Below are 24901 nucleotides of genomic sequence, written 5' to 3'. Positions count from 1 at the left end.
TATGTCCTCCTTACTTCTGCCATCGTTAGTTATTTTACTACCTAAGTAACAATATACATCTACTTCCTTTAAGACTTAATTTCCTAATCTAATATTTCCTGCATCACCTGCCTTCGATCGACTGCACTCCATTACCCTTGTTTTGGACTTGTTTACTTTTATCTTGTACTCCTTACCCAAGACTTCGTCCATGCCATTCAACAGCTTCTCGAGATCTTCTGCAGTCTCAGATAAAATAACAATATCATCGGCAAATCCCAAGGTTCTGATTTCCTCTCCTTAGATTTTGATTCCCTTTCCAAATTCCTCTTTGATTTCCTTTACTGCTTGTTCTATGTAAACATTGAAGATGAGGGGGGAAAACCTGCAGCCTTGCCTCACTCCTTTCTGGATCGCTGCTTCTTTTTCAAAGCCCTCGATTCTTATCATTGCAGACTGATTTTTATACAGATTGTTGATAATTCCTCGTTCTCGGTATCTGATCCCAATCACCTTCCGAATCGTAAATAGCTTGGTCCAATCAACGTTATCGAATGCCTTTTCTAGATCTACGAATGACATGTACATGGGCTTGTCCTTCTTGATTCGATCCTCTAAGATCGGACGTAAAGTCAGGATTGCTTCACGTGTTCATACATTTCTTCTGAAGCCAAATTGATCTTCTCGCAACTCAGGCTCAACTTGTTTTTTTTAATTCTTCTGTAAGTACTACGTGTTAAAATTTTGCAGGCATGGGATATTAAACTAATGGTGCGGTAGTTTTCACACCTGTCAGCACCAATTTTCTTGGGAATAGGTATAACAACATTCTGCCGAAAATCGGATGGGACTTCTCCTGTCTCATACACCTTACACACTAAATGGAATAACTTTTACATGCTGCTTTCTCCTAAGGCAGTCAGTAATTCAGAGGGAATGTCATCAATTCCAGGTGCCTTGTTCCTATTCAGGTCACTCACAGCTCTGTCAAACTCTGACCTCAAAATTTGGTATCCCATTTCATCAGCATCAACAGACTGTTCTTGTTCCAGAACCAAATTATCTACACATCTGTACCTTAATACAACTGTTGGATATGTTCTTGCCATCTTTCTGCTTTGTGTTCTTTCCCTAGAACTGGCCTTCCATCTGAGCACTTAATATTCCTTTCTCCAAAGGTTTCCTTGATTTTCCTGTGTGTAGCATCTACCTTCCCCAGGACCATACAACCTTCGACATCCTTGCACTTTTCCTTCAGCCATTCTTCCTGAGCTACCTTGCACTTTCTGTCCACTTGATACTTTAATCGCCTGTATTCTTTTCTGTCCTCTTCATTTCTAGCATTATTGTGTTTTCGTCGTTCATTAATCAGGTCTAGTATCTCCTGAGTTATCCACTGATTCTTAGTTGATCTCTTCTTCCTACCTAACAACTCTTCAGCAGCACTACTGACTTCATTTTTCATGACTATCCACTCTTACCCTGTTGTGTTTCCTTTAGACTTTTCATTTAGCCCTTGTGCAACATGTTCCTTGAAACAATACCCCACACTCCTTTCTTACAACTTGTCTAGATCCCATCTTTTTTCATTCTTTCCTCTCTTCAATTTCTTCAACTTCAGATGGCATTTCATAACCAACAAGTTGTGGTCAGAGTCCATGTCTGCTCCTGGGAAAGTTTTGCAATCCAACACCTGGTTTCTGAATCTCTGCCTAATCATAATGAAGTCTATTTGATACCTTCCAGTGTCTACAGGTCTCGTCCAGGTATAAAGCCGTCGTTTATGGTGTTTGAACCAAGTATTGGCAATGTCTAAATTATGATCAGTGCAGAATTTAACCAGCCGAGTTCCTCATTCGTTCCTTTTTCCCCCTACTGTATTACCTTCTCTTCCTTGGTCTACCACTGCATTCCAGTCACCCATCACAATTAGATTCTCGTCACATTTTACATATTGTATTAAATCTTCTATCTCTTCATATATTCTTTCGATTTCCTCCTCATCCACTGAACTAGTAGACATGTAGACCTGCACTATTGTGGTGTGCATTGGTTTGGTGTCTATCTTGACGACAATAATTCCTTCACTATGCTGGTCGTAGTATTTTACCCGCTGACCTATTTCCTTATCCATTATTAAACCAACTCCTGCATTTCCCCTGTTTGATTTCGTGTTGATAATTCGATAGTCGCCTGACCAAAGATCCTGTTCTTCATGCCAACGTACTTCACTTACACCAACTACATCTAACTTTAGTCTATCCATCTCCCTTTTCAGATTCTCTAACCTACCACAACGATTCAAACTTATAACATTCCACGTTCTGACTCGCAGAATGTCAGTATCTATCTTCCTGACGATCGCCCCCTCTCGTGTAGTCCCCACCCGGAGATCCGAATGGGGGACTAGTTTACCTCCGGAATATTTTACCCGGGAGGAAGCCATCATCAGTACATCATTCATACAGAGAGAGAGCTGCATGTCCTCGGGAGTTAGTTACGGCTGTAGTTTCCCGTTGCTTTCAGCTGTGTAGCAGTATCAACACAGCTAAGCCATGTTGAATATTATTGCAAGGCCATATCAGTCAATCATCTAGACTGCCGCCCTTGCAACTTCCGAAAGGCTGCTACCCCCCATTCGATGAACCATTCCTTAGTCTGGTTTCTCCACAGATACCCATCTGATATGGTTGCACCTGCGGCTCGGCTATCTGTTTCATTGGGACACGAAAGCCTCTCCACCGCTGCAAGGTCACATGGTTCGCAGGGGAGGTATGTGTAGATAACAATGTGTATTGAGACAGACTCAAACACCCAGTCCCAGAGCAATTTACCATACTAAAATCCTCGGCCGGCCGGGAATCGAATCAGTGCCCTCTGAACCAAAGACCAATACGCAGACCACTCGGCCAAGGATAGGACCACTTCGTGATTAGCCTGTTATTATTATAAGACTTGTCAATTTTTCTGTCTTTCATTCTTAATCTGTTTACCCTCCAAGATTTTTTTTTCCCTCGGACTCAGCGATGGATCCCACCTCTATCGCATCAAGGGCAGTGTCCTGGGGCGTGAGACATTGGGTCGGGAAATACAACTAGGAAGAATGACCAGTACCTTTCCCAGGCGGCCTCACCTGCTATGCTGAACAGGGGCCTTGTGGTGGGGAGGGGGGGATGGGAAGTTTGGAAGGGATAGACAAGAAAGGGGGAAGGAAGTGGCCGGGGCCTCAAGTTAGGTGCCATCTCGGCATTTGCCATCGTACCAGAGGCAGAGACGGGAATCGAACCAGGGCCTCCGAGGGTGGCAGCTAATCACCCCTAACCACTAAACCACAGAGACGGATGACTTGTCAACTGCAGAAGAAAATACCATGCTTTCCGGGTAAACATACATTTTGTAAGCAGTGTGCCTAGTTAATATTTTCAAGATAAGGCTTTCGGATCCTCGTAAGTGCTGTTCTGTGAGACTGGCTTCTTAACATCGGAAATATTGGTGTTAATTTTAGATTAATTTAAAATCACGGTTTTTGATTTACTACAAATGCACATCAGAGAATACTAAGATGTCAATATCTCAGTACCGACAGGTGGTCGGTTTTCATTTATATGACGGGCAGTATTTTTGGATATTACAAACACATCGTTCAGCAATAAACATTCACTATTTCATCTAATTATATTTGAAAATACCGCCAAGTGGAAAAATTTTGTTTCTTAATGAACCAGTAAAACTACTCGCACGTGAATCTCACTTTTACAAGTACGTTCATTGAAATGTAAATCTACACCAGAAGAGCATTCAACCAACTGTGCTACTCACCCGACCATTTATTGTAAAATAATATATTAATATTTGTCTGCGCACATAAGCTAAATTTCACTGTGATGAAGTACATTCTAACATTATAACTAGATCCACACATGACCTACCAGTGAGAATTAAGCTATCAGCAAAATAAAGGAGAGAGCCACGAAGGGGATGAAAATGAGGCTTCGCAGAGGAACGAAATAAGGTACAATGAAAGAAGCAAGGAAAATTATCAAGGACCCTCTGAACGACTTCATTAACGACTTCTAAATTTTACCCTTATTTGGCTGGAATTTTTACTGTGATTACTTTATTAATAACCGCCTTCAGTTTTCTGCTTCCTCTTTCATTCTGACAAGCACGTTACATCACACTTATACATCGGTACTAGTAAGATTCACCGTTGTAAAGTGTAATACTGGAATCCTGTCCTTGGCACAGGCTATCCCCAATACGAGACTGACGGGGAGCGAGAAAATTCCCAAGGGAATAGCTGTCCTAGAACAAGGGTTACCGATTAGTTATAGCCTCTTAAATATTAATTTCATGTGGCTATTTCTAGCCGGGTGCAGCCCTTGTAAGGCACACCCTCCGATGAGGGTGGGCAGCATCTGCCATGTGTAGGTAACTCTGTGTCATTGTGGTGGAGGATATTGTTATGTGTGGTATACGAGTTTCACAATCCCCGAGCGGAGAGAATTAACAATTTAAGGTTAAAATCTCCAACCATTTAGCCATAGATGCGGACATCAACATTTGTCTAAAATATATTAATATATACAGTGTACATAGACTGTATACACATAAAAATTTATTTCAAATTTGTAAATTGTTAATTAACGTATTGCAGTTCATGTATTTTTCAGCTATGAATTTGTTATGCATATCAACTTTTGTTAACTCCCATACTTTTCGACTATCCCATATAAGAGTTGCATTATACAAAAGGTTATTTGTGATAGGCCTGATATCCGTCTCTATTTATGAATCCACACACTTACAAATCTCACAATAGTATAACGTCGGCTTACTTCTAAAACCTCGTATGTTATAATGTTCTTCCTACCCATTATATTCCTTAAGACTGGGCACGCCTCTCAGCCTCATATTTGTATGCAATCCATCAGAATCTTTTTCGTAGTGTTCATTTTCCTATGTGAAAGTGTAAAGGAAAATGAACCTTACCACACTGTATTGTAGGGATGTTGTTTTCATGGCAAATTTAAGCACTCCTACAGTTTAATGTATTTAAGGTTCATTTTCCCTTACACACTGCCACAGGAAAATGAACATAACGAAAATCTTTCTGATGGACTGTACATCCATATGTGGCTGGGAGACGTGACCAGTCTTAAGGAAGAAAATGGATAGGAAGTGCATTGTGAGATACGAGGTTTTAGAAGTAAGCCATCCATAAGTTAACAGTGTTTCCGCATAAAGTTCATATGAAATATACCATTAGCCCTTAACATAAAACAGCTATAAATTCTAAGGTGCCACCGGGCGAGTTTGCAGTGTGGTCAGGGGCACGAGGCTATGAGCTTGTATCCGGGAGATAGTGGGTTCGAATCCCACTGTCGGCAGCCCTGAAGATGGTTGTCCGTGGTTTCCCATTTTCACACCAGGCAAATGTTGGGGCTGTATTTTAATTAAGGCCATGGCCGCTTCCTTCCAACTCCTAGGCCTTTCCTATCCCATCGTCGCGATAAGATCTACCTGTGTCTGTGCGACGTAAAGCAACTAGCAGAAAAAATCTAAGGTGTTTGAATGCAAGTTTTTAAAACAAATATTACGCGCATCTTTAGAGGGATGTACGATTTCTTCACATACAACTTACTTGACGAAAGGCAATATACATCATTCAGTGAAGTATATTTTTCATTATCTGAAGGAAAGTATAAAATTTTACTAAATATCACCAGAGAATGTCCCCATTGCATTCCAACCACAGGACGGAGCTCGCTTATTTATGAAGCATTCAATTTAGCTCTATCCTCGGTTTGAGGAAACCACGACTAATTTAATTAACAATATGAACCGCTTTGGGCGTCAATATATCTATAACGTCCGAGAGAGCCAGTCAACTTCTGACGTTGCATCAAAGAAAATGAAGTGCACATTTGTATTGGTTCACTATAAAAAGCTTGTTCAGTTAATTTTTTTACAATGAAATAGATTTAACTGACAAGGTGTGGATATTGATTGTTGATTGCCTTTATAGCAAAGCAGTTTATAGTCACTAATCCAATGGGCATTACACGTTTGTATGCGCATAGGTATTAGGCATGTTTCATGTTTCTGTTGATAAATGTATCAGGAGTGTCGATTTGTGAAAAAATATCCTGTTCTTAGAATAAGAATCTATTAGAATGGAAGGTGGAGATGTCCTGAGAAAAGGTACAGGGCAAGAATTTTAAAAGCACAGTTATGATTGCAATCCTCTGTTCTGTCAGGGAACTCATATGTTATAATCCACTTCCGCGCTCCAAGGTTATCAAATGAATCTGCAGCAAATTTATAAGAAATTAGTAAAATGATGCTTTGCGAAATCATATCATTATTAAGACTGGGATCTTGATGAATTTGAATCCGATTGTTAGTAAGGGTGATGCATTTCCTACACAGTTCGAAATGCGATTCAGATGAAAGGAGCTAATGATATTGCGATCATGTTTATTGGAACACATGTTTTGAGGTTTTGCCGGATTTGCTTCAATTTTACGGTTCTATAAAACAATTTTAATCACTCTCACACATTAGTTTACATTGTTGAATGTCTTCTCATCGAAGGAGCTTATTATTCGTATTGTATCGTTTTCTTAAACGGTGACATAATTCACGTGTTTCTGTTACTACCTATACAACAGCTATAACAGCTGAATTTCATTTTTATTTGAACAGACCTGAAATGTCTACCCAGCCACTTCTCCCTACCAATTATTAACGCAGCATCGAATTTTCTAGGGAGCTTTCGTTCCAGCAAATTCTTCATCTAAATGGTAAAAATAGACACTAACAGCAGGTATGTATTAACTGAAAGTGAAACTGCTGACAACCCATAGGAACTGATCATTGTATAGTCGCTCAAAAGTAATGAGTGCATATTATTGTACGTTCATCACGTGTAATATAATTATTATCAGGCTTAATGTTAATAAATATCAAAATATAATTCAACTCCCATGTAGATACTAACAACAAACATTATACCAATGGGTTCAGAGGAACATATACACTACCATGCGCTCTCATTTTTTGAGTGAATGTACAATTCAATGTACGGCTAGTAAAATTGCACCTAATGTTTGATAGTAAATGAACGTATTTGAAATCATATAAAGCATCGTCTGGAGTCATTACACGAAACAAAATAATAACGATAGGAGTTTAGAAGTACGAAAACAAAACGGAATTATAATGATTCATACGAGTAACGAAAATTGATTATATGGGAACCAACAGTTAGTCGGTTAGTTATAAATGAGGTATAATATCTTGGATATTGAAAATGAATTTCTCTGATCAGTTATATTTCGAAATTAGGGAAAAAACCAAACCTCTAATTAATAAAACAATAATCATTCCATTTTGTTAGAAACTTGCTGTCCTGTAAACAGAGCACTATTATGCCTAATACAATCTCAAGAATTGCACAGGTCTACCGTAACAATTGAATCTTGTACAAGAGACTAAACCGGTTTCGAAAAAAGGTTTAGACGTTAAATACATCCACTGGAAATGTTCTTTCAATACCAGCTACCCAGCGAGCAGACTTTTATATGCTATCTCGCTCAAAAATCTCTTTCTCTTCTCGCTTTCTGCCTGATGTGTTGAAATTTAGTAATAATAAACATTATTTACTGGAGCGAACTTGATCTTAAAACAGCATATTTTATCATTACATACATACTTCGTTTAAATAAAAATGCAATTTGTTCGGGGCGTCGCCCCATGTGGATCTTTTGCACTTACTGGCACCATATTGTATGAACCTGCGTGTAATTGGAATGGCGGTAGTGGTGAATGTTGTGTGTGAGGAAAGGAAGATTAAGGACAGTCAGTCCCCAGGCCAGGGATATTAATCTCTACAAATAAAAACCCCTGACCTGGCCGGGAATCGTACCCGGGGCCGCCGAGTGACAGGCGGACGCGTTGCGTCGTTCACCGCGGGGCCGGACTAGTTTATCATTAAGTCTACCGTCAATGTACTATTGCTCATTACATTGAAATTGTAACAAATCGGAGTAAATAGTGCTTGTGGGATCAGCACTGGTATGTATTGATGGTTCATTAGTGAAAATTTCGTGAATAAAAGACAGGTACGAGGGTTGGGGCAAAATCTATGGCAACTATTTTTTCTCTTGAATATACCAGTCCGGTTGGAAAATGTGACATTTACAGGCGGAAGGACAAGGTGTTAACTACATATGTGGACAATGAATAGTACTGAACTATCGTAACACACTAATTTATTACGGTAGTATACAGAGCAATATGGCCTTCCCGGTGCAAAAGAATGACAACACAGTAGACATGATGTTGACATGACAAACCTGGGCATAAAGACCCTCAAAGTAGTCCCCTGCTACTGATACCACACGCTGCCAACGATGTGGGAGGTGCTGCATACCATCTGCCTCAGCATTTGCCGCACCATGTGTGAATCATGTCACCGGTTGGCGCACAGCATTAGCAATGTCCTCTCGTGTTGCAAACCGCCTACCACGTAGTGGTTTCCTAATCTTCCGAATGAGATCAAAGTCACAGGGCGAAATGTCGGGAGAGTACGGTGGGTGCTCCAATTCTTCCCATCACCAACGTCACAGTAGCTGCCCTACACACTCTGCTTTATGTGGTTTTGCATTGTCGTGTAGCATTATTGCACTGTCCACAAGATCCGGACGTTTCTCCCGAACGCCACGTCGTACCTGTCACACCAGGAAGTCCCTGTAGTACTGTGCGGTCACTGTTCTTCCATGTGGAAGACAGTGGCAAACAATGAGCCCCCTGACGTCATACAAGACGATCACCATCAATTTGACTGGGGAAGGATTGGGACGGACCTTCTGCCTCTTTGGTGAGCCAGCACGTCGCCACTTCGCTGACTGACGTTTCAGTTCTAGTTCGTATGGCCTGACCCAAAATTCATCGATGGCGATTATTTGTGACAAGAATTGATCGCCATCCCGTTGCCAGCGCGCAAGGTGGTCGGAGCATATTGCATAGCGCACCCACCTTTGACCTTCCGTCAGTGCATGCGGTACTCACCGCGATGTGATTTTGCGCAATTGCAGCTCATTACGCAATATCCTGAAGACGATGCGTTTCTCGATGCCACTTGCCCTCTCTAACTCCAGTAGCGTCCATCGCCTGTCTTCATCCAGGAGCTGCTCGATGACAGCACGTGCCACGTCGGTCCGCACACTGTCAGGTCGTCCCGAACGTTGCTCATCACTGGCTGACGCACGTCCTTGCTAAAACCTTCCTACCCACCGTGCTACTGTACGATATGGTAGGGCATTATTCCCAAGGGCTTCCACTAATTCACTGTGACATTCCATCGCATTTCTCCCTCGGAGAACGGCTATTTAGTTTTAAGCGCGCTGCTCAACACGGGTTACCTCCATCTCGCACGACACTCACTGACTGATTTCACAGCCCTCGCTGCGCTACTACCAGCTATCACAGAGCCATCTGTTGTTCTGCATACACACTATGCATGCAGAACTTTCACACGACACATATACGTTTGTGATCCGTTCACATATCTACAAGGAAAAAAATGGTTGCCATGACTTTTGCTCCAATCCTCGTATTTTGAAGGACACAGTTTGATGGATTTCGAACGACGGCCGCATGGATGAGAAGCCAGTATATTATTACCGAGCTATCACATCCCGAAACAACAACAAGGACTGGGAAACCAATATTCCACAGAAGTGAAGAGAAAGCGAAAGTCACTGAAATAACCGAGATACTTGTGAATTTAAATTCCTGCTGTCCTTAATTGTCGGAAACTTCCGGAGGATTCTACAATTCCACATCCCGGTTTCAAAGTTTTCATTGGTAGAGATTCAGTTAATAAGTTCTTGCAATTCCTCTTTCACATTCTGTCTGATAAGGGGATTAGATCTGTACAGACTTCAATAGAAAAAATGGGGGAGAAATAGAGGGGTGAGGAGCGAGAGAAAGTTTTGCTTCTAGACACAGAGCAGATTCTGTTCAATGAGGGACTTATTCCATGAGACTTACTGCGCAGCTACTTATGTTTTCTGAGGAATAAACAGTCACTTCTGAGGACGATTCCATTACATAGACTGTGTGTATGGGAAAGAGAAGGGACCAGGAGCTGCACGTTCCCTACGACTGAATTTAATTGAATGTCACTTTAGAAGCCAGGGGGGTACAGAACTACAGTCTTCTTTAAGAATACTTCTGTTATGCTCAACGAAACACACGACCACATTTAATTACCGAGGTTGTAACACCGGAGAGCATTGTTTCTTGGAACAGAATCTTAGAGAGTCGTTAAAGCGAAGGAATTGAAAGCGAAGGAGCGTACCTTTCTCTGTAAAGGCTATAATTTTTTGCAGGACAGGAAGAGGGTAAATTCCAAGGCAGAGAACTAGAGCACTGATATATCGCAGCTATCCCTAACGTTACACTTTACAAATCATAAAACACACACACACTAATTATGAATATTCATCTCAGCATTATCTCCTGGAACAATTACTTTAGTAATTAAGAAAAGAATATTTCATTAATTATATAACATTGTACCAATCTTGACAAATAGATAATTTTGGGGGATTGTTATGCCATCCCTCATCCATTCAAATGGGTGTCAAAGAGGAAATAAATGATTAACACTCTAGTGTTTATTCATGAATATTTCTAACAGTTAAAAATGATTAAAAATGCACCAACCACTACAATGTACATAAGCAACTTCTAGACAGGAGGTGAGGTTTATGAATTCCATATTAATTTATTCTCGCCAATCTGTAGATATCCTGTGATTAAGAATTTTGAAATATAAGTTTTATATAACCTCTATGTGTTCTTCTTCATCTTCTTAATCTGTTTACCCTCCAGGGTTGGTTTTTCCCTCGGACTCAGCGAGGGATCCCACCTCTACCGCCTCAAGGGCAGTGTCCTGGAACTTCAGACTCTGGGTCGGGTGATACAACTGGGGAGAATGACCAGTAACTCGCCCAGGCGGCCTCACCTGCTATGCTGAACAGGGGTCTAGTGGGGGATGGGAAGATTGGAAGGGATAGACAAGGATGAGGGAAGGAAGCTGCCGTGGCCTTAAGTTAGGTACCATCGCGGCATTTGCCTGGAGGAGAAGTGGAAAACCACGGAAAAACACTTCCAGGATGGCTGAGGTAAGAATAGAACCCACCTCTATTCAGTTGACCTCCCGAGGCTGAGTGAACCCCGTTCCAGCCCTCGTACCACTTTTTCAAACTTCGTGGCATAGCCGGCAATCGAACCCGGTCCCTCGGCGGTGGCAGCTAATCACGCTAACCACTACACCACAGAGGCGGACTAACCTCTATGTACTGGCCAAGAAAGCCACGAATAACGGCCGAGAGGATCCGTCGTGCAGACCACACGGCACCTCGTAATCTGCAGGCCTTCGGGCTGAGCAGCGGTCGTTTGTTAGGCCATGGCCCTTCTGGGCTGTTGCACCATGGGGTTTGGTTTTGGTAACCTCTATGTAAGAAGGTTGAATGAAAGGTAATTACAGGAAAGGGATGCGTGGATGAAAACGATGAACTCGTTCCTTCGAGGTATGTATTGCAGTCAGAAAACAAATTCATTCAGTTAAAGTATTAGTCTAGGGGTTAACAAGATGATGGAAACTTATATATCATTTTGGAGGTTAGAAAGCCTTTACTCTAGCATGGCACAGTTACAGTTGCAGTTATTACACCGAAAAGCATTGTTCCTTAGAACAGAATATTAGAGATTCGTTAAGGCGAAGGAGCGTAGATTTCTCTGTAAAAGCTATTATTGAAAAGTCTCTTCAGTTTATCTACGGTTGTTGGAGCCGTCCAAGTTTTTTTTTATTTTTTTTATTTTTTTTTTTTGTTTTGGCCAGATGCTATTCCTTACGGCAAGTGACTTTTCAGGTGAAAATTCCAATCCAGGATCGACTGGAATTCGAAATTCGGCCGTCCGAGTAGAAATTTAGCAGCCAACCTACTAAGCTCTTCGCGCCTCCTCAAGTACCGGATATAATTGAAGTACATAGACATGTATTCGTGTTATCCAAATATCACAAGGTAAAATCCAGTTCATGAAGACCTAACTGTTTTCTTGGAATTTGTAACGTATTTTTGACGGCACGGGATCTCCCTTTTCTGGACGATTCGTTTTCAAATTATGGGTTGGCTATATACCGTGCAGTGAATGTATAACTGTTTGTAAATTTTACTGGCACAGGGGCTACATAAAGAAAGTTTACATACACGTTATATGATAACTTGTGACAAACAAGCTCCAGAAGTTTGAGATGAATGTGTTATCGAGATATGTAAAACACAGAGTGATTTGTATTTACCGTCAGTCCAACCTAAAAAATTTGAAATATTGGTCTGATTCAGGAAAAGAATGTCTACAATTATGCTGATATACACTGGATTTAGTAGTTTACTACATGTGTGAGATTATTGCGTCCATCAGTTATCAACATAAGAAATACAAAATTTGGAACATTTTGTGTTATGAATACGATCTGCCGCCTCTGTGGTAGAGTGATTAGTGTGATTAGCTGCGATTCTCGGCTCTGCCACGAAATTTGAAAAGCGGTACGAGGGCTGGAAGGTGGTCCACTGAGCCTCGGGAGGTCAACTGAGTAGAGGATAGTTCTATTCCCTCCTCAGCCAATCTCCGTGGTTTCCCTATTATCCTCCAGGCAAATGCCGGGATTGTACCTAATTTAAGGCCACGGCCGCTTCCTTCCCTTTTCCTTGTCCAACCCTCCTAATCTTCCCATTCGCCCACAAGGCCCCTGTTCAGCGTAGCAGGGGAGGCCACCTGGGCGAGGTACTGGTCCTCCTTCCCAGATGTATCCCCGACCCAAAAATCTCACGCTCCGGGATACTGCCCTTGAGGCGGTAGAGTTGGGATCCCCTGCTGAGTCTGAGGGAAAACCAACCCTGGAGGATAACCGGATTAAGAAAGAAAGAAAGGAAGAAAGAAAGAAAGAAAGAAAGTATACTATCTACGTTTAGTATACTTTCTTTTAGATCAGATAGAGTAGGTACAGTTGAACAATCAGAAACTGACGAATGAAACATTTTGAAGTGCTATGTCAGATCTAATCGTCCTCGAATGAGGCGGTACAGCCACAATAAAATGTGACGCAATTCGCTTATTATTAAACGACATGTTCCCAACCAAATGCGACAAAATGCAACTGTCCACATATCACAATAACATAAAAGAATACAATGAAATGGACGAGAAACTGACGTAATGAATAAATAAATATGTAAAGTGAGGGACACGCCTGGCGAATGACGCTTTATATGAAGCACTTCTCATCGTGTCAGCGTTAGTATTGGAGGGACGTCCTTGGTTACCAACTACGGGATCAGGAGTTCGGTTACTGGTATCGGCATTTTTCCCGGACTCCTTTACTCGGTTGTGTAACTGCACCCATACTAACAGTCTTTGCAGTTCCACTGCGAATGCTTGCAATGAGCGAGTAGTTTATTATCACTGGCCCCAACGATGAACTCTTATATAGGTGTAAGTATGCTACGTGCAATGTACAGCGGGATATAGCGTGTTCGTGCAAATGCAAGTTAGCTCCGAGGAAGCATACACGCCTGCCAAGGTGAGAATAGGATTTCCAGTCCTCCTCTACACATTACTTATATTTTATGGTGTTGCTTTAACCAAATATGCGAGTATTTCTATTCATTATGATATCTACCACTGTGGTTTTAATTTAGTTTTTCCTGTAAAGTACTCTTTTAGACATGACCTTGTCCGGTATCCATCGTTGGAACAAAAGTGGCATTGACTCAGCAAACTTTCTGAAGTATTCCTCATTAAGGGAGATCTCCTCACATGAGTCCAACATAACGCCATACAAAGCATCATGTAAACGTCGACACATGTCCAATGGGGTTCAGGTCTGGAGTTCGAGGGACCCAATTGAGCGGTTCAGTGAAATACGGCTCAGAAAAGCAGCTCTGATCAGGACCACTGCTGTGGCTTGGGAAGTGGTATTACCTCATCCAGAGATAGCTCTCTCTCTCTCTCTCTTACTCCAAACGATTACATTCTGCAGAATGTCCAAATATTGGGCCGATCTGAGAAGATCATCTCTGCGATGAAGCACCCCAGTCCCATCAGACCATAGACAGACCCTTTGGTGGCAAGCTTTTCTGTAATGGAGTCCAGCTTTTCGTTCTTTTGCTAGTAGCTTCACGTCGCACCGACACAGATAGGTCTTATGGCGACGATGGGACAGGAAAGGCCTAGGAATGGGAAGGAAGCGGCCGTGGCCTTAATTAAGGTACCGCCCCAACATTTGCCTGGTGTGAAAATGGGAAACCATGGAAAAACATCTTCAGGGCTGCCGACAGTGGGGTTTGAACCCACTATCTCCCGGATGCGAGCTCACAGCTGCGCGCTCCTAACCGCGCGGCCAACTCGCCCGGTCCAGCTCTTCGTAAAACCAGCCCAGTCTCTTAACTTGAGGTCCCAGGTTTAAACCTAGGTTTAACCAAAATATGCTAAGGCTAGTCTGAATGCAGAAAGGAGATTCAACCAGCACCATGAAGTCGATTGAGGAGCTGCATGATATAAGATTCACAGAATTCGATTGTAAAATCTATTCGGTACATCTGAGAAAGACGCAAGAAATGTCACGTACGACTCTGGCTTCTTTTATTATCTGAATAGGACTATCTTCATTCCAGTACTGCAGCAAATATAATATTTTTATTATTATTATCCCTTTTTAGACCGACTTTGATGTACGTGAGTGAAGGTTGGGTGGATCCAGGATATCTTTGATTCATAGGTTAGAAGTGTGTATCGATGTCGTTTACTCGAAAAAAAACCCGCGTATTTCCTTCAACTACAAACTAGGTTCGATGACTTTAAACCAGTAAATGAGGTTGAAGATTTCAGCATATTATTAGACCGAGAACTCACCTTCATCCCATATATACAAACGGTAGTTGCTGAGGCATACTAGAAGTAAAGATTTGTAACGAGGATTGTCAAACCCTTTAAATGCCTAAATATCTGTAAATACCTTTATAACTGTCTCGTCAAGCCGAACATAGAGTTCACAAGCATTGTGTGACCCCACCCCCACAAAAAATAAAACAGACCGAAAAATTCCAGAAAATGTTTAAAATATTTACATTTAAGGAAACCGCTAATTGTCCTCTTATGGTACATTGTAACGAACTTTTCCTAAATCTTGAAATAGAAAGTCTGGAACTGAGGATGACATGAAATTTCTACACAAATGTAAATTCCTCAACTGACAACCCTGACTTCCATGTCTCTTGCGCTTTCCCGTGCCGCGATTTAATTCAAGGACAAATGTTACATTTCAGAACAAAAAAGTTCAGAATAACCGCTCGCAAAATTTCTCCGCTCTACAGGCTAAGTAATGTATACAGCGGTGCAGCTCATAAAAATATATCTTTAGACTTCTACTGTACATACCTTCAGACCTGTTTCTACAACAATGCATCATCTCCACGAAAACTCTATCAATAACTTGTAATGCTAATTTTTCCGGCTCTATGGATAAATTGTTTAGCGCACTGGTCTTTGATCTAAAGGGTCCCGGCTGCGATTCCCCACCGGGACGCGGATTTTAACATTTATTATTATTATTATTATTATTATTATTATTATTATTATTATTATTATTTGAAATGTGGAGATCATTTTTGCCTTGCTCTCAAATGACACATGCACATTTGTGTATTTTACTTCGTTTAGAATCTAGTAACAACCTGTTGTCATCTTCGTATTTATTATACCAAGTCTGGTGTGATTCAGGTAGTCCGCAAAAAAACAGATCGACATTTACGTTTTAGAAGGAGGCTAATTAGAGGATTTGTGTATACTGGCAGGCGACTACTTGCTCATTTCTTGTATGAAAAATATAAGAATATTTTGATGTATTAGGCGTAACTTCATTTCAGATATACAAACAAGACACCTGTTACCCCTGTGCACTTTCTTTCGGGGTTATTTACATTTTCTTGAGTTTTCTTTGATAGTTTGTTGTGTATGCAGTTGACTGGAGTTACGTTTTAGAGAACAACCCTGAATCACAAAGTAAGGCTAAGGCTTTCATTCGTCTAAAGCGAGCGAGAAGAGCTACAGGAACAGTCACTCTCAGCAATGACGTCCAAGATGACAAAGTAAAGGATCCTACGAAATCAGTTTTGGCTATTTGGTACTTGATATGCTCGTGGTAATGTTCGTCAACCTATCACCTTTAGTGTGTCACAGGACAATGATATAGATTCTTGCTCCTATATTAAGCCCTTTAATACATATAGTGAAGCAACATTTTGGATAATGAAGCCATATCGATAAGGAAGATTCTTCGGAGGGTAGAGTACCAAGAATAATGATGTCAAATCGTAGCAGGTAGAAAATTTCATACACGAGTAATATTAATGTTCAGCCTAGTGCGTATTGCTCTCTGTTTCCTATATAAGGGGCTCCACCCAGCTAAGTTCGATAGCATTTAAGGGTGTTTCAATGCTGCGATTCTATGTAAGTGACTTCTGAAAACTTAAAGAATTTCTGTGGGATGAAGTGTCCATAACTTGGTCTGGTAAGACTTCTAATATCACTGGACTGAGCCGGGATCTAATCCACCAACTTGAGCTCAGAAGACCAGCTCTTCTACCATCTGAGACACTCAGTTCGGTACAAAAGAAACGATACATGTGTCCGTTCAAACTGAAGGCATTATTGTAAGGTGCCCCTTGATATCTGGGGAAGGAAAAAAGCTGTTGTAAATTTGAAGCAAGTAGCCTCACAGGATATAAAACGAATTTTCAAGTTTATTTTCGTTTGTATAAACAAACATGAATAATACGTTATTATACCGTCGGCTTACTTCTAAAACCTCGTATGTTACAATGTTCTTCCTGCCCATTACATTCCTTAAGACTGGTTACGCCTCCCAGCCACATATTTATATTTAATCCACCAGGACCTTTTTCGTAGTGTTCATTTTCCTATGCACACGTTTAAAGGAAAACAGACCTTACCATATCGTATTGTAGGGATGTTGTTTTCATGGCGAGACTAGCAGTTTAACGTATTTAGGGTTCATTTTCCTTTACACATACCCATAGGAAAATGAACACAACGAAAATTGTTCTGATGGACTGTACATCCTTATGTGGCTGGAGGGCGTGACCAGTCTTAAGGAAGAAAATGGATAGGAAGTGCATTGGCAGATACGAGGTTTTAGAAGTAAGCCATCGATATGTAGTTCTCTATTTTCATATATGATTGAAAAATAGCCCTTATGAGAAGCATTAATTCATGTTTATAGTTAAGTTTGAGAATTGATGAAACGTCCCTTTTCGTGCTCTCTTTTATTTCCTACTTCAGGAATAATGAGTGGGGCTCATGTCCTAGACCGCAGGTTTTGCACTCCGAAGAACACTCGAGGATATAGCTGCTGGGTACACCAAGGGGAGCTTCGGAGAGCTCTTTGATTTAAATGTTATTGAGATGTATTTAACATGAATATTCAGTTCCTCGCCCAGTATAAAGGACTTGTAGAGTGGCGATGGTTTAGTGAGCTGCGTCACACTAGGATAAGTAAACTGCGTAGAGCACACGAGAAAATCTGAGAGATGCTGCTGCGAGCTATTCACTCACAGTTCTGTTTAAAACTAGTATTCACGTTTTTGAAGAATAAGAATACGATGTAGCAGAAGTACTCGTCACTCAAACTCAGATACTGCTCGTTTTCTTGACGGTTTCGATGCCAGATCGCTGGAATGAACAGCGCATGACAACGCCCTTAAAATTCATAATAGAACATACCGACCCCCATACATCCATATTATTCTTAAACAGAGAATATCACTTTTAGATAAGTTATGTCATAATTAACGTTTTAACTGTATGTTGATAGTGATTTAACATTGACTGATAGAAAGCATATACTTGATAAAGAAATTGCAAAGTGTCGGCCTTGTCAGTTAGTGTCCTTGTCACAACAGACCTTCCAAAATGAGCTGGGAGATTGAGGTTCTCGCACAATGGCTGTTCTAACAATATGCCCTAGCTTCACCGAGAAAACTAAGAGGATTTAATAGTTAGTCCAGAGTGTCAACTTCAGATTTCTTTCTTCAGAGAGAAGTAACCCGCTCAAACCACACCAGCTTTTTAAAATTTTCTGTGATTTACTTCATATTTCAGAAGCGATTATCCTCAAATATTTGATAAGAGTTTCAGTGATAATAGAAATAGAAAATACCCAGCTTAATTACGCATCGCTTCTACAATAAATTATGCAGGACATTCAAAATGTAAATCTTCCATTAATTAATCTAACAAATTCTTCCATAATAACGAGCGTTACATATTCGCCTTTAATGAACATTTGACTATTCTCGACATACTTTTAGGGGTGTTATTCAGACCTGAATGACTACCAGAGGCGCGCCAAATGTTACCTGTAAATTCTTACAGCAATCTACTGGCCAAGCGCCAACCAAAAATCATGCGAAAAACGCTCTGCACAACCCGCACAAATGTTTCATCATCGAATACAGTCTGAAATAAATAATTAACCTACACAAATGTGCATACACGTGCATCGGGATTTTTTTAAATACAGAACTATCGATATATTTCTACAGTGCATACGCCATCAACAACTGCTCCGGGTGGCCCAGCTATTTTTCAGTGCCGGTAGTTCATTATAGCACTACCGTTGATTTTAAGGCAAAATTTGGATTGCCAATACATTTAGAAATTGGCCATAAATTGATGATTCAGCCACATTTCACTGTCATCGGTCTGGTTCAAACCAAACAGTTTACTTCTTAGAGGGGAGTAAGTGGAGAATTAGTATGAAGAAACCATGTGCAGGACGTATCCGCATGGACTCGAAGTAGACCAAATCCAAATATGTATTGCGATGGCTTACTTCTAAAACCTCGCATGTTCCAATGCTCTTTCTATCCATTATATTCCTGAAGACCAGTCACGCTTCCCAGCCAGATACGAATATGCAGTCCATCAGAATAATTTTCGTTGTGTTCATTTTCCTATGCTGATGTGTAAAGGAAAATGGACCTTATCAATCGTATTGTAGGGACATAGTTTGCATGGCGAATTTACACATTCATACAGTATAATGTATTTAAGGTCCATTTTCCTTTACACACACGCATAGGAAACCGAACACAACGAAAATTGTTCTGATGGGCTGTATATACATTTGTGGCTTGGAGGCGTGACCAGTCTTAAGGAAAGTAATGGATAGGAAGAGCATTGGGAGATACGAGGTTTTAGAAGCAAGCCGTCAATTGGATGCATTTCTACAAAAAAAAGTATGTTTAGATTTATGCTGTTTGAAATGTATGTTGTGGTCAGCAACACGGTTGTTTGAGTGATGTACGAGGGGCATTCAGGATATAAAGGAACACATTTTATTTCTCAGCCAATTGCGGTTTTAAAAAAATTGCATCTTAATGGGAAATCTTTGAATATTCCCGCTTCGTCTCGTAGAGTTTCATTAATTTCCGATAGGTAGCAGCGTTATAACTCTGTAACGATTGTGAAAAATCGGGTAACTCACAATGCACTTCCTAAACATTATTTTCCTTAAGACTGGTCACGCCTCTCAGCCGCGTACGGATATACAGTCCATCAGAACAATTGTACTTTTGTTCATTTTCCTGTACACATAAGCATATGAAAATGAACACCCTACAATGAATAGTAAAATATTTTGATGTCAATTTTACATCAATATGATCTGTAACTGCACACATTGCAATGGCTCCTTCAGTGTACACAACGTTTTTGCAAATGAGTGTATTTCCATCTGCCTTCTTGAAGGTACAACACCAATGCATGTATCATTTTCTACCTGACACTGTGCTGCCAGAAAGTCAAAATTTCCACTCTCCAACCTGAATAATTGTTTATTTTCATACCGAAGTGTTGCAGTCTAATATCATGGAATTTAAAGCAAAATGTAATGTGAATTATTTTCAGCATTTGGGTAAAATTTAATTTAAAAGAACATATAAATCGTTGATGCCAGATATAGAAAGGTGTAGCATGGGGGTCATTCAGTACTTAGGATGTGTATCCTTCAATATAGTGGTTTATAGAGAGCAATAGAATAGAGATCAAAGCGTAGCAAAGACAATACGCTCATGATAACAAAGACAAGAATAGAACACCTTGAGGGACTAGTGATAGGAAGATTACATTCTCAGGACATGTTCATTAGTATGTTCTGCAGAAATGATTAACATTTCAGTCACCTAGGTTCAGCATGTGTCCTGTTGCCTAGTTGGCACTGGGTACTTCATGGGCACTGATAACTTGTTCCACGCGAGATAGCATCGACGCGTATAAGGCGCGAATGATGTCCTGGGGTTTAGCCATCCATGCTGCTTTCACCTGGTTCCACAGTTAATCTTTGGTGGTTGGCACTGAGTCTTGTGAATATGAACTTCCTATCTGTAGTCTTTCAAGTATGAGTACGTTGTTAATATGAACTATATTTTGTGAGAATGAGGGAGTTCACGGACGAAAATATCCAACCATTGCTCTGTTTTCAGACTGGCTCTTCTGTACGAGAGTAAAATCTACCTGGATTTAAGATGTTTCATTAATAAGCCTGAGGTGTCTTAATACTGTAATACCGAAAAGATAAGGTAATACCGGTTTTAGAATGGCATTTGTAAAGAAGAAATAAAGACTAAGAATTATTATGTTGGGGGTAGAAGCACACATCAACTATATACATCACCTCGTGTTCGTAGATTTACTGGCACATAAAATGGTTCCTGCGTGATTAACTTCCAGCCGCCTGGCGCCTCCGAAAGCCGTACATGTAATTATTTTTACCCTTCAAGGAATCAATGAGATATTCATGATTATTAGATGTTTAAAAATATCCAAACATTCCGCAAAAATTTATTATATCTGAAAACTGTGAAGTCCATCAACGGCGAAAATCGCTAACATGGCAGCGTTGCTCAGTCGTCATGGTAGTAAGTTAATTTATTATAGTAATTATAGTATACGATTCAAAACTGTATGATCATCAGCCCATATTTATCACGAGGAACACGAAAATGACGATCGAAATGAGAAGGAATACGTGAAAAATGAAGAAGAGAAGAAGAGAAATGGAAGTGATATAAGGAGGGACAAATCAAATACTCGTTTGAATTCAGGTATCCCAATATCACTGAGCTGGACGGAAGCTGAATGTGTTCGTCTTCTGTGTCTTAAGCCCATGAAAGTGATCAGCATTAACATTACAGTGACTGTTGTGGTCTGTCTATTCTGTTGCCAGTCATCTCTACTAGATGACATCACGGCTGCTTTAGTACGTAAACAAATCTGTGAGCAATGGATTCAATAGCGAGTTTTAGCTGATGACAAATACACCTAGTAATTGCTCTGAAATATTTTGGGGCATATATCGTACATCGGAAAGAAAATGACACAGCTCAAAATGCCATTTTAGTTAGTACCCCTACGTGATTCTGAACATTTCTATGCATAACTTACACTGATAACTCTATTCTTATCACAGTCGTCTTTGAGTCAGCAAGGAGTGCGCATGTGCTGAGTGGAGCGCGGAGCAATGGGCAACACGTTGACACAATACAGGATAGCTATTGGTAGCTGGAACTGTGAAAAGGGAAGCAGAATGGAGACAAGAATGGAGTTGAAGGGTGAAAAAAGGAGGATGGTGGCTACTCTACTTGTGCCGGCGGTGGTGATGGTGCTGTTAATAATAGGAGGAGTGGAAGTTAATCCTGATCCAGGTCCAGTGGGTTCCATTGGATGGGAAGTGTTCGAAGCGATAAGAGAGATGATAAGAGAGGCTTGTCAGACGGAGCAAATAAGTGAAATGTTTAGAGAGTTATCCAAGGAGTTTATGGACCTAAAGTTGAGTATTAAGGAAGATGTAAAGAAGATATTAAAAGAGGAAGGGTATAATAAAGATGGGTTGGACCTGTTGAAACAGAAGGGAAGAAGTTTGGAGAGGGGCCTGAGAGAAACGAAGAGAGTAGTAGGGAGGGGTGTGGAAGAAAGTGTGAGAAAGAATATTTTCATATATGTTGTGCAAGAAGAGTAAAAAGAGTCTAAAGTCGAACTAGTCTACAAAGTGGTGGAAGTGGTCCAGAATAGGATGAAGATCAACTTTAGTGAAGTTGATATAGACGATGTGCATCGTGTGGGGAGAATTAATGGAAGGAGGCCAATCAGAGTGAAATTATTATCTACATTGATGGCTGACATTATGATAAGAAATTCGAACAATTTAAAAGGAGATAAAGTGTGGATAAGAAGGGAGCTGGACAGGGAAGCCATCGAGGAGAACAGAATCCTGAACAGATATTTAAGGTAGGCAAAAAACAAGGCCTTAAAGCATATATTAGAGGGCAGCAATTGGTGGTTGGAGACGGCAGATGGACTCGTATATGGGTAATGAGCCGGCTAAAAAAATCTTGATGAGGAACACCAACAGCAGCAGAAGGAGTCCTTGACGGCAGAGGGAATAGCAAGGAAGGGCACAAGGAGAAGTGGCAGTGACGTAGAGGAGAGTGATATTACGGAAGTGAGCGAAGTCCACATCATATCGTGCAGGAAGTAGAGAAATGCTGAACAGCAGTGCCAGCAACCAGATGGTCGGGAATGCAGAGACCTTGAAGAGCTAGCACAACGCAGAGGTGGATGAAGCAAGTAATGTGTCACGAGAGGTGCGGAGTGAAATGAAATGTGTGAATGAAGGTAATAGGAGACAGGATAATGATTCATCCTCACCGAGTAAAAGGAACACAGAAAGTAAAATGGAGAGAAGACAGGTGCTAAACCAGGAAAGGTCATTCAGATTGAAAGATTTATGGGGAAAGAAAAAAGGCGTAGGTACGGAGAAAGGGAAGGAGGAGGAGAGAAAGGAAAAAGAGGAGAGAGATGGAGAAGACTTGGAAGGAAGAGTGACAAAGTGTAGGGGTGGAAGTGGAGAAGCACAGAAGCAGAGAGGGGGAAGGAATTAATAACTAGATATGACGATAGGGTTGTGGAATATTGAGGGGTTGATGGGGAAGCTAGGGAGTAAAGAAATTGAGAAATTAGTAAAGGAGTTTTAGATCGTTGCCATAGTAGAGACTTAGTTAGGGAAAGGGGTAGAAATTGAATGGGATGGGTATAGAGTAGTCAACGTGCTAAGAAAAAATGGGGCAGATGGGAAGAAACCCAGGTGGGATAACAGTTTTAATAAAAAATGAGTAGGGAGGGTAGAGAGAATACAGATTGAGGTAAAAGGGGTGGTGTGGTTTAGAATTAAAATGGGAAATGATGCGACGGAGACAATTTGTCTGCCTCTAGTATACAATCATCCTAAGGATTCAGGTTAAGCGAATAAATTTTTTTGAAGAACTGATTGAAGAATTATACAAAATTAGTTACTTGTATCTGGAAGATGGAATGATATTAATGGAGGATTGGAATGCAAGAGTGAGTAATAGGGTACCAGATTATGGGAGGGAGGGTAACGAAGTAGGAGGTTACAGAAGAAGCAGTAAAGACAAAGGTATAAATAGTCATGGTGTAAGGTTGATAGAGTTATGTGCTATAGAAAAATTATATATTTTAAACGTATGGATGAAGGGAGACAGTAAAGGGGAATAGAAATTCATCACATCAAAGGGAAGGAGTGTGGTAGATATAGGAGTAAGCACGGAAACAGCTTTAAGGAAAATAATTTTTGAGGTGGCAGAATGTGGAGCAACAGAACACATGTCCATTAAGATAAAAATAAGAAATGATAATGGCGAAGAGAGGGGTAGGAAAAATGGTGAAGTATAAAGAGGGATGGAAGTTTATCTGGAATGATACTACGAGTGAGAAATTGACATCAGAGTTAAAAGAGAGGGAGATAGTATAAGGGTAGAAATTGACAGGGCGCTGGAAGGAGAGGATATGGATACAGTTTTACAATTAATAGAACTCCCAGTATGGAAGGTGGGAAAGAAAGTGAAGATAAGAGAAGAGAGAGACGAAAACAGAGTCATGGGGTGGTTTGATGAAGACTGTAAGAGGAAACGAGAGGTTGTAATGACAGCTCTAGCAGAGTTTAAGAAGAGAGGGAAACAAGAAAAAGGGAGGAATATTGCGAGTTAAGAAGAGATTACAAGAAGTTACTGAACGAGAAAAAGAAATGCTGGAAAGAGGCGGAAGCTGAAAGAGTGAATAGATATTGCGAAGAGAAAAGATTTGAGAGGATTTGGGAAGCTATAAATAAGATAAAGAGAACTAGGCCTACGGGGAAGGGAAAAATATAGGGGAAAATTACTGAGTAGGATATTTTACAGGTCTTTTGGGTGGGATGGGAGACTGGCATGGGGATATGGGCAAGACTTATATTGCAAGATAATTACAAGTACGAGTACAGTTACTAGATGCGGAGGTAACTAGACAGGAAGTAATTAGGATGTTAAGTAAAGCAAAAACTAAAGCAGCGGGTGGGGGCGAACGGTATTACTAACAGAATATGGAAGGAAGTAGGGGCAAATGAACCGATGTTGAAAGTGGTGGTTAAACATTTTAACAAGATATGGGAAACGGCGAAATTTCCTAGCGAGAGGAGAAAATGAGTATTATGTCCAATATTCAAGAATAAAGGGAGTCGAAGCGATCCTAATAATTATGGAGGAATAACACTCCTTGACTGGTTGTCGAAGGTATTGTACCATTCTATTTAACCGCGAGAATGGATATTTAACGCAGTAAAAATATTGCAAAAGGACGCCGCTTGTGAGGGTGTGATGCTATATAGAGCGCGGGAATTGAGAAGGTAATTCCCGAGGCAGGGTGTGGC

At 40.7% G+C, this 24901-nt stretch overlaps 1 pseudogene; it reads right to left on the bottom strand.

Annotated features, from left to right (window-relative positions):
- Nucleotides 1-1057: 1057 nt before the first annotated feature.
- On the bottom strand, nucleotides 1058-1699 carry LOC137498469 (uncharacterized; annotated as a pseudogene).
- Nucleotides 1700-24901: the final 23202 nt, after the last annotated feature.

This window comes from Anabrus simplex, chromosome 2 (genome assembly GCF_040414725.1).
Source record: "Anabrus simplex isolate iqAnaSimp1 chromosome 2, ASM4041472v1, whole genome shotgun sequence".
Lineage (NCBI taxonomy): Eukaryota > Metazoa > Arthropoda > Insecta > Orthoptera > Tettigoniidae > Anabrus > Anabrus simplex.
Note: the sequence above shows the minus strand (reverse complement) of the source record. Positions and strands in the feature narration are given on the sequence as shown.